Genomic DNA, 9,784 nt, shown 5'->3' with positions numbered 1-9,784 from the left:
ATGAAGATCAAATTTGGGAAGCCAGAACTACGCATAATGGAGAAATACGATGGACGTGATGACCCACGCATGCAACTTACCAGATGGATCAAAGCCTACGGAGAGGAACCTCAACCAGAATGGGTGCACTTATTTTATCACACCCTGGACGTCATTGCAAAAACTTGGTATACTAAAGAAAAGCTCTGGCACGACACAGGCGAGTGGGATATCTTGTGCAAAGGGTTTTTGTCGACATTCCTCTTTGAAGATCAATGGATGGATCCCATGGACAACACGTTACAGTTGGTAAAGGCCGCCATTTTCAAGACGACACTAGAACTAGAAGAAACTATGCAACCCGACTGGTCATGACAGCTGAGCCAGGCTCTCGAATGCTAGATGATGAGGATGATCTGCGAAACGTCAATATTCCAGAATTAGAGGGGATCCGTGAGGTGCGCGGACCCGAAATCGAAGATCCAGATATCACAGTGCCGTTGAAAATGAGACAAGTCAATATCGAAACAGAAGAGGAGCTGAAGTATGCAACGCTTGGGGACTATTGGGACGACGCCACAGTGGAGAAGGTCATCGAATTGCTTCGAGAATATCGAGATTTATTCCCAACAAAAATCACGGAGCTAAAAGGGATCCTAGGAGACCTGGGAATGATGAAGATAACATTGAAGCCAGACGTGAAACCAGTTAAGCAGCGACCCTACCGATTGAATCCAAAATATAAAGCAAAGGTTTGTGAAGAACTGGACAAGATGTTGGCAGCAGGAATCATTGAACCATTCGAGGAGTCCAACTGGGTAATTCCAAAGGTTGTGCAAGAAAAGAAACAGAAGGGTGAGATTCGCATCTGCATGTATCTTAGGAAGCTCAATGATGCCTGTGTTAACGATCCGTTTCCAACACTGTTTACAGATGAGGTACAGGAAAATGTGGGGGCCCAGGAAGCCTACTCCTTCACGGATGGGTTCTCAGGATACCACTAGATCAATATCACGCCAAAGGAGAGGAGTAAAACAACGTTCGCCACTGAATGGGGTTGCTTTCAGTACATGGTGATGCCCTTTGGACTAAAGAACGTCGGTGATATTTTCACGAATCGTGGTAGCGGAATTCAAGGAATTTATACACAAATTCTTAGAGGTCTATCTTGATGACTGGACCATGTTCGAACTGGTTAAGAAACACATAGCGAGCTTATGGTTAATGTTGGATACCTACCGCCGACACCAGATTGCGCTAAACCTAAAGAAGTGTACTTTCCTTGTCCCATTCGGGAACTTGCTGGGCCATGTGGTCTGTAAGCAAGGCCTGATGGTGGATCCGGCAAAGGTTGTTGTCATACTCAATCTGCAAGCATCGTGAAGTGTCAAACAACTACGCGCCACACTGGGACACACGGGCTACTATTGGAATTTCATCAAAAGCTATGCTCAGATCACGGCTCTAATGGAATAGTTTCTGAAGAAGGATGCTACTTATTGCTGGAATGAGGAATGCAACAAAAGTATGGAGTTGCTTAAGGAAAAGATGGCATCTGCCCCTATATTGGTTTTTAGGAAATGGGACGTCAAATTTAATGTGCATGTCTTTCCTCTGTGGCTCGCATAGCTAGAGGAACTGGAGGAGGAACGATTTTTGGTTGGATTCAATCAACAAGTACAGAAATAGCGCGAGAAAGTGTGGCATCATCACCATATCAAGGTGCGCACCTTCACGGAGAATGATCTAGTATTGCTATATGACAGTAAGTTCAAGAAATTCCCTTGCAAACTTCGAATGCATTGGTTGGGACCCTATGTCGTCAAAGAAGTTACCGATGGGGGAGCGATTCAACTTGCCAAACTCAATGGAGACCCCTTCCCAAGCCGAGTGAATGGAAGTCACCTGAAGCTCTACATGGGCGGGCCGGCCGCCTGACTAACCACTCGAGGGATAGTCTCACCGCTCCAGCCAATTGAAAGAGAGCGCGAGACGGTAAAGCAGTCTAGGGGAAAGAGGTACGAGCACCAGGATGTGCGTCGATTTGGCCCATCACCAAGATCATGGTTACGTGGTAAGAAGTACGTTTATGCGCTACTAAGAGGCAAGGTGACCATTCCTGTCACTATTCATGACAATATGTATGCATTATGGCAAAAGGGAGCGGGCAACGGGAAATTAAGAGGAGTACGAGCTAGATATGGAACGAGTTGCCACAGATTTCACACGAGGATGCTAGAATAGGCGGGAACCAGTGAGTTTGAAATTCGAATCGATTATAAATCATTGAGGGATATCCACCGGGCGACCTACACTTCTGGAAAACATATGATGGTTATCTATATGGAGCTTTTCATTATCTTTGCACAAGGTGTAAGCCCGAGGGTGGTGATATGGCCGATGGAAAAGCAGGACTCTCTACGAACATGGTGTTGACAGTTACAGCCATCCCGCAGAGTGCAGCATCAACAGTAAGGGATGTACTGGAAAAGGGGAGACATAAAGCAGAATTGGTCCGGATGCCATCGCCCCACCCGGGGGCAGGCCAGCGAACTACAACAAAAAAGAGAAAGGATGGAAAGATGGAGACCACTGGTAGCAATGCAGTTAATACGTCATCTCTGAGGTACCTTGAGGATTGGGATTTCGCAGACAACAGCAAAGGTCTTGCAAAATTGCAACACAAGCTGCAGCAGACAGTGCGAAGAGCAGATACGAAGGTCGGAAGTGGCTGCGATGGTACAAGGCGGTCTCGTATGCGGCTCCCCCGCTCGAGCTAAAATCCTATGAGGGGGTGTTCTGTGTTAACCGAGCAGAGCAGAATGAGCATTATCAGTCACAAGAATTGGTAGAAACAATGAAGCAGGAGCCAGACAAAGCATTGTAGGAGACAATGAAGAAGCAGTAGGACGACGAGCGTCACTCAGAGGGAGGTGAACTATGAAGCCAAGGCAGCGCGTCTCGCCACACCGACAAGTGACTCGGGATGAATCATGATGATTGTGTTGGGGGACTGTTGGGTAGCGGAGGTTCCCGTAACAATTTTGGGTCTGATAGCCTAGAAGTTAGGGTAAAAATATTGTAAACCTCCGAAATATGTGGAGCTCGAAATGTAAAAAGTTGATTCAAAGGGTTTTTCGCCCAAGAAATAATATAGAATAATAGGAAGTAGGTCGGTCCGCGGACCATAGGAAGGTATAAATAGAGCGTGGCTCTAGGGGGAAAAGGTAGTTCTTTTTGGTGTGATCTTGGATCTGAATTGTAATGGGTTGTTGAGGAGAAAAAGTTTGAAAGCGTCTGTAAGTCTGAGTCGAGGATTTGGGGTAGTAGATAGAGGCTCTGTAACTATGTGCACAGAGGCCTGGAAGAATCCGTAGCTATGTGCACAAACCCCTGCAGCTGAGTGCACAAGGCAGATCTGGATGTATTGGTGATAAAGCGGAAATAAAGATAAGTTGCTTCTGTAATTCTGTGTTAAATCTGAATTATCACGGATCTAGCCTTTGTATGGTTAATATAACTATTTGATCTATGCACCCATGCTTATGTTATGAATGTATGTGAATCTGAGTTTATTCTAAGTGTGTGAACTGGTTAAATCTGATAAATGTTTGCTTAAAGACCCTGCTAAAGTAGATCTGGTTTATAATAACTCAACAAGTAATTGATATTGCGAAGTAACCCAGGTCCAGAGCTACGCAGAAGTAGAGCAACGCAAGGCTTCAGAATGGCACGCAAACCCTCCAGACCACATCTAGACACCCAAAGGGTGCGGAAACCTGGTTCCAACACCCTCCCCTGCTACCTTGGGTGAGACCTCAGTCTGTGCTCCACGGGCTATTGCCGAAAGCTTCGATAGCTACGAGATTTGTTTGGCTAAGAAATTCTTCCAAACTTGGGTCAGGCCCATACAAGCCAACATATTTTCTCTTTTTTCACCCTTTATTTTATTTTATTTTTTATTTTTTTTCATTTTTCAAAGAACTGTGTATAGGAACTTATTTATTTCATGAGGCGGAAGAGGGATCCCGACTTATTGATAGGGGAAGAGGTTGTCCCTTCAAAGAAGAATATTTATATATACCTCTGGCATACTTGTTAAGGTTTTCCTCCTCTCCTTACTCTACTTAACTGAGTTGACAAGGGTTAATCGAAAATAGAAGATCGATTAGAGTAGGCGGTACTAGTTAAGAGTGCAAGCGTCGTGATTTCACCATGACTCTCTTTGAAAGGAACGTATTTTCAATCAAGGTATCATCAACTAGAATAAATGAAAGACTCACACAAAGAGAGGGAATAGACAGATAACCAAGTGTTGATAGTTGTACAAGTTCCTCTTAGATTTCACCTTGCTTGCTTAAGAAGCCAAACATGGTTTCATGCGGAAACTAGCCTACAAGGGTAAAAGAACACAAAAAGGAAAGAAGCAAGACAAAGTAAACAAATCAAGAAATAAATAAGAAAATCAAAACTAATCCTACTCCTATCCTAAGCATAATATGGGCCAACTCATGTAAAGTGATACTTCCAATGTAGCCATCAGAGCATTGGTTGGCCCAAGTAGGCGAGAGCATGGTCGACAAGAAAGATACACAAGAAAACCCACCAACAATAAAGATGAAACAATGTAAACCAGAAAGTTCGAAGCTTGAATGTTATGCAACCAGCTCACAAAATAGAAGAACAGATAGATCAATGACTTCAAAATCAGCCTTTTTGAGGGGGCAACCTCCTTTACATTACATAAATGAACAATTCTTGGATGATACAAATGACAAACCCTCCTTTCTATATATAGGAGTCTAAGGGGTCACAATATAGTCAAAGCCGACATAACAATAATAATATAAGGGCACAACAATAACAATAGTGCACTTCTATGGGGCACAATAATAACAATATGGGGACAATAGGGGCAAAACAATAACAATAAGGGCTACAATGACAATAGTAATGGGGGAATCACTAGTATTAAAGGGACCTAACATGCCCCTCTCCTTCAAAAAATTGTTGTCCTCAATGCTTGAGTAGTTTTGGATGCTTCTTATAAAATTCTCATCCTCCCATGTGGAATCTTTAGCGGGTAAGTTCTTCCACTTGATGAGATACTCCGAAATTGATCGATTTCATAGTTGTCCAGTTCTTGTTTCTATGACTGCTTTAGGTTCCAATATTATTTTTCCTTCCTCATCAAGTTCTGGCAATATTGTTTGAACTAGGAGCTTGTCACCTATAACCTTATTTAAGCATGAAACATTGAAAATTGGGTGCACTCGGGAAGCTGCAGGAAGCTCCAATTTGTATGCCATTGTAGCAATATTTAGCAACACCTTGCACAAACCATAATACTTTGGTGATAATTTATTATCCTTCTTAGCTTGCTTGAGGGACATTTGTTTATGTGGTTGTAGCCGTAGAAATACCCAGTCACCTACATCAAAACTTCTTTTGTTGCGATGTTTATCTGCCTATTGTTTCATTTTATTCTGCAACAAAGTGAGGTTATCCTTTAAGAGTTGGAGAACTTGTTGTTGATGCTCGATGTGATCTTCCACTGCTTGAACCTTAGAATATGATGTGATGGACGGTGGATGATATCCATAAAGTTCCATAAATGGGGTCTTTTTTGCTGCAGTATAAAAGGAAGTGTTATACCACCATTCAGTCAGAGGCAATAATTTGACCCATTGTATTTGTTTATTAGATACAAAGAAATGAAGATATCCTTCCAAACATTTGTTCACTATCTCAATTTTCCCATCAGATTGAGGATGATAATATGAGCTATGAGCTAACTGAGTACCAAGACAAGAAAATAATTATGTCCAAAAATTTCCAGTGAAAATGGGATCTCTGTCGCTTACAATAATCTTTGGGTTTCCATGTAGCTTTTGAATTGTTTCCATAAATGCAGTAGAAATTGTATTGGCTTTAAATGGATGAGATGATGCACAAAAGTGTGCATACTTGGTAAGTCTGTCAACTACGACCATGATGACACTCTTTCCTTCGGGCTTGGGTAAACTTGTAATAAAATCCATTGAAACCTCCTCCCAACGTTGGCTTGGAATGGATAAAGTTTGTAATAGACCTGGGGTATTAATTGTTTCAACTTTATTCTGTTGGCAAACCAAAAATTCCGTGACAAACTTTTGAATATCAAATTTAAGGTCATCCCAAAAAAATTCCTTCTTAACCCTGTGGTAAGTTTTTAAAGATCCCGAGTGCCCTCCTAAGGGAGAGGTGTGCAATTCCATAAGAACCTTTTGTTTAAGTTGGGAATTCTTACATAGGTATAAGTGATCTTTGTACCATAACGGATCATTTTTCAAGCTAAATGTATCAGATGTACTGGGATCTTGTTATAAATTTTGAATGAGTTCCCACACTTCTTCATCATTCTTCCATTCATCCCTTGCTTCGTTTATCCAATCTGGTTGGATAATAAAAATGGCACAAAGCAATGCTTCCACATCCTCATCCTTTCTTGAGAGTGCATCTGCCACAACATTTTGCTTCCCTTTTTTGTAGATGATTTCAAAGTCATAACCCAACATATTTGTGACCCATTTTTGTTGCTCTTCTGAAGATAATATTTGTTCTAAAAAGTATTTAAGACTATCATGATCCATTTTTACCTTGAAATGTCTTCCCATTAGGTGGGGTCACCATTTCTTAAGTGCATGTAGTATTGGCAACATTTCCTTCTCATAAATAGCTTTGTGTAAATATTTTCCTTTGATTGGATGACTTTCGAAAGTAATGGGTCTTTCTTCTTGCATTTAAATAGCACCAATTCCATTTCTCGAGGCATCACATTCCATAATAAAGGTTTTTGTGAAGTCTGGCATAGCTAAGACCAGTGCTTGGCACATTTCCTCTTTAAGATGTTCAAAGGCCTTCGTTGCTTCTAGAGTCCATGAAAATGCATCTTTCTTCAATAATGTTGTTAGAGCTATCGCTATTCTCCCATAATTCTTAACAAACTTACGATAGTACCCTGTCAACCCTAGAAATCCTCGCAGATGCTTTATGGATGTGGGGATTTTCCATTCCTTAATGGCTTTAATTTTGCTAGGGTCTACCTTAACACCTTCATGAGATACAATATGACCCAGATATTCCACCTCTTGTACTCCAAAGAAACATTTGGATCTTTTTGCATATAATTGTTTCTCCTCCAATAGTTTGAGCACCCTGTCAACATGTTGAACATGGTCCTTCCAAGACTTGTTGTAGATTAGTATATCATCAAAAAATACTAACACAAATTTTCTAAGGAAGGGTTTGAAAATGGAATTCATCAAACCTTGAAATATAGAAGGTGCATTAGTTATGCCAAAAGGCATGACCAAAAATTCATAATGACCCTCATGAGTTCTAAATGTTGTTTTCGGAATGTCCTTAGTCTTCATTCTGATTTGATGATATCCTGAATGAAGATCCAACTTGGTGAATTAAATTGATCCATGCAATTCATCCAATAATTCATCAATGACATGAATGGGAAATTTATCTTTAATAGTGAGCTTGTTGAGCTCCCTATAATTCGGACACATGTGCCATGATCCACCCTTCTTGTGCACCAATACTACTGGAGCAGAGAAAGAACTTTGACTAGGTTGAATTATACCAGCCTCTAGCATTTCTGCAACCATACATTCAATTTCACTCTTTTGGGCATAGGGATATATGTAAGGCCTGATGTTTAGAGAAACACTTCCTAGAATCAAATGAATAGCATGATCATGATCACGAATAGGTGGGAGGCCTTTGGGAGTCTCAAATACCTTGGAATGATTGTCCAAGACTTTTTGGAGATCTGGAGAAATAGATGATTTCGATGTGGGAACCTCTAGCGAACATAATTGTGCAATTACACCTCATTGTCATTCCATTAGAACTGATTATATTTCTCGATTTCCCTGAGATACCCCTTAATTCAACTTCCTTTCCTTCCAAAGAAAATTTCATGAAAAGTTCTTGAAAATTAAAAGCTATCATACCCAAAAGATTGTAGCCATTGGACTCCTAGCACAACATCAGCACCACCCATTGGAATGGAAAGCATTGGGCTATTCAATACATATTCTCCCATGGATAGATTGATATTATGGCACTTTCTAGAGAAATTTATGGTTCCTCCACTTGCAACCATCACTTGACACTCTGATGCTGGATTTAGGAAGCAATTCAATTCCATAGCTATCTTACAATGAATAAAATTATGGGTATTGCCCGAATCAATCAACACTATTACCTTTTTCTTCTTGATATGTCCTTCTATCTTGATAGTCTGAGGAGTGGTAATTCCGGAAAATGCATTACAAGATATGGTCAAGTTCATTTCTTCTTTCTCTAGGGTTTGTTCCTGGTGTATATCCTCTTCTTTTGATGTTTCTTATTCCTTTTCTTCCTCCTCTTCACAATCTATGTAAAATAATTTCTTCTCAGCACACTTATGACCTTTAGTGTATTTTCTATCATAGATGTAACAAATCCCTTTTGCTCCTTTTTCTTCCAATTGTTGTGGTGTCAACCTTGTAGGTTGTGGAAGGCTAGGGGAAACAACACTTCCATCTTTATAGTTGTGAGTGGTAGGCTTCCTTGTTGCCATAATTTTGCTTTCCATTTTTCTTGCCAACTTGAATGCCTTCTCCAATGAATCTGGTTCCCTATGGTGAACCTCATGTTGGATGTTATCCTTTAAAGTCCCTATGAACACATCAATCCTATGCTCCTATGGAATATCTTTTACCCTTATATTCAATTTTTGGAAGTCCTCAATGTGCTCCATCATTGAACCCTTTTGTTTGATATTTATCAATTGGCTAAAAAAGGTGTTTCTTTTGTATCCTCATAATGTGCTATCATTTCTTCCGTAAAAATTTCCCAAGTGACAATTTGTTTATGGGAGAAAATCCATTGATACCATACAAATTGATTTGGCTCCAAATATAAAGTTGCAATGCATACCTTTTGTGTGTTTTGCACATTATGGAGATCGAAATATTTCTCCATCTGTAGTATCCATGTTATAGGATCCTTGCCATCAAACTTCCTCATATCAATCTTTGGAACATGGTGGGTCTTCAATCCAACGTTAGTGTCTATGAAAACATGATTAATATTTCCTTTGTTCTCATTATGAGTTTCCTCTACTACCTTTTCGCCATTAGGAAGCATTTCTTGTAGCAATTGGCCAAACCTCCTTTCAAACCTTCCATGTCTTTCTTCAATCTTCAATGTTTACTTCTAAGCTATCCATCTTAGCTTCCACTCCTTTCTTTAAACCATCCATCTTAGCTTCCATGCCATCCATATTAGCTTCCACGCCTTTCTTTAAACCATCCATCTTAGCTTCTATTACTTTTTGTGAGAGTGAATTTTGTTGCACTTGGTCTCGTTATTTTGATATATCATGTTGCATTTCTTCCTCTTCTTCATGAGTCATGCTAGATCTTTCAGGTTGCTTACTAGGCATTTCCATTTTCTTTCTTCGAGGCATAAATTAATGATAATTATGCTTCACTATGCCCTTTGAATTCCTTCAAACTAATTTTTCAAACCAAACTTATGCAAAATTTGAAAAAAAACTACACACCTTTTTTTCACTTTGTAGGAGCCCGATATTGAATCTGTTATATCTCTGTAATTTCGGATCTCCAAGGTTTGAAATTTTGTCTTGCGGTAGCCTTCTAATTCCTCTTTCCAACCCCGCGATTCTGATCAATATTGGATTCTCCAAGGAAGAGTTATTCCAAATCTCCCACAATGACCTGATTATAGACTAGTTTAGTAGAAC

This window comes from Pinus tabuliformis, chromosome 7 (genome assembly GCF_031772625.1).
Source record: "Pinus tabuliformis cultivar Carrire ecotype Pingquan chromosome 7, CPIR1, whole genome shotgun sequence".
Classification (NCBI taxonomy): domain Eukaryota; kingdom Viridiplantae; phylum Streptophyta; class Pinopsida; order Pinales; family Pinaceae; genus Pinus; species Pinus tabuliformis.
The sequence above is the reverse complement of the archived record's forward strand: the minus strand, read 5'-3'. Positions refer to the sequence as shown.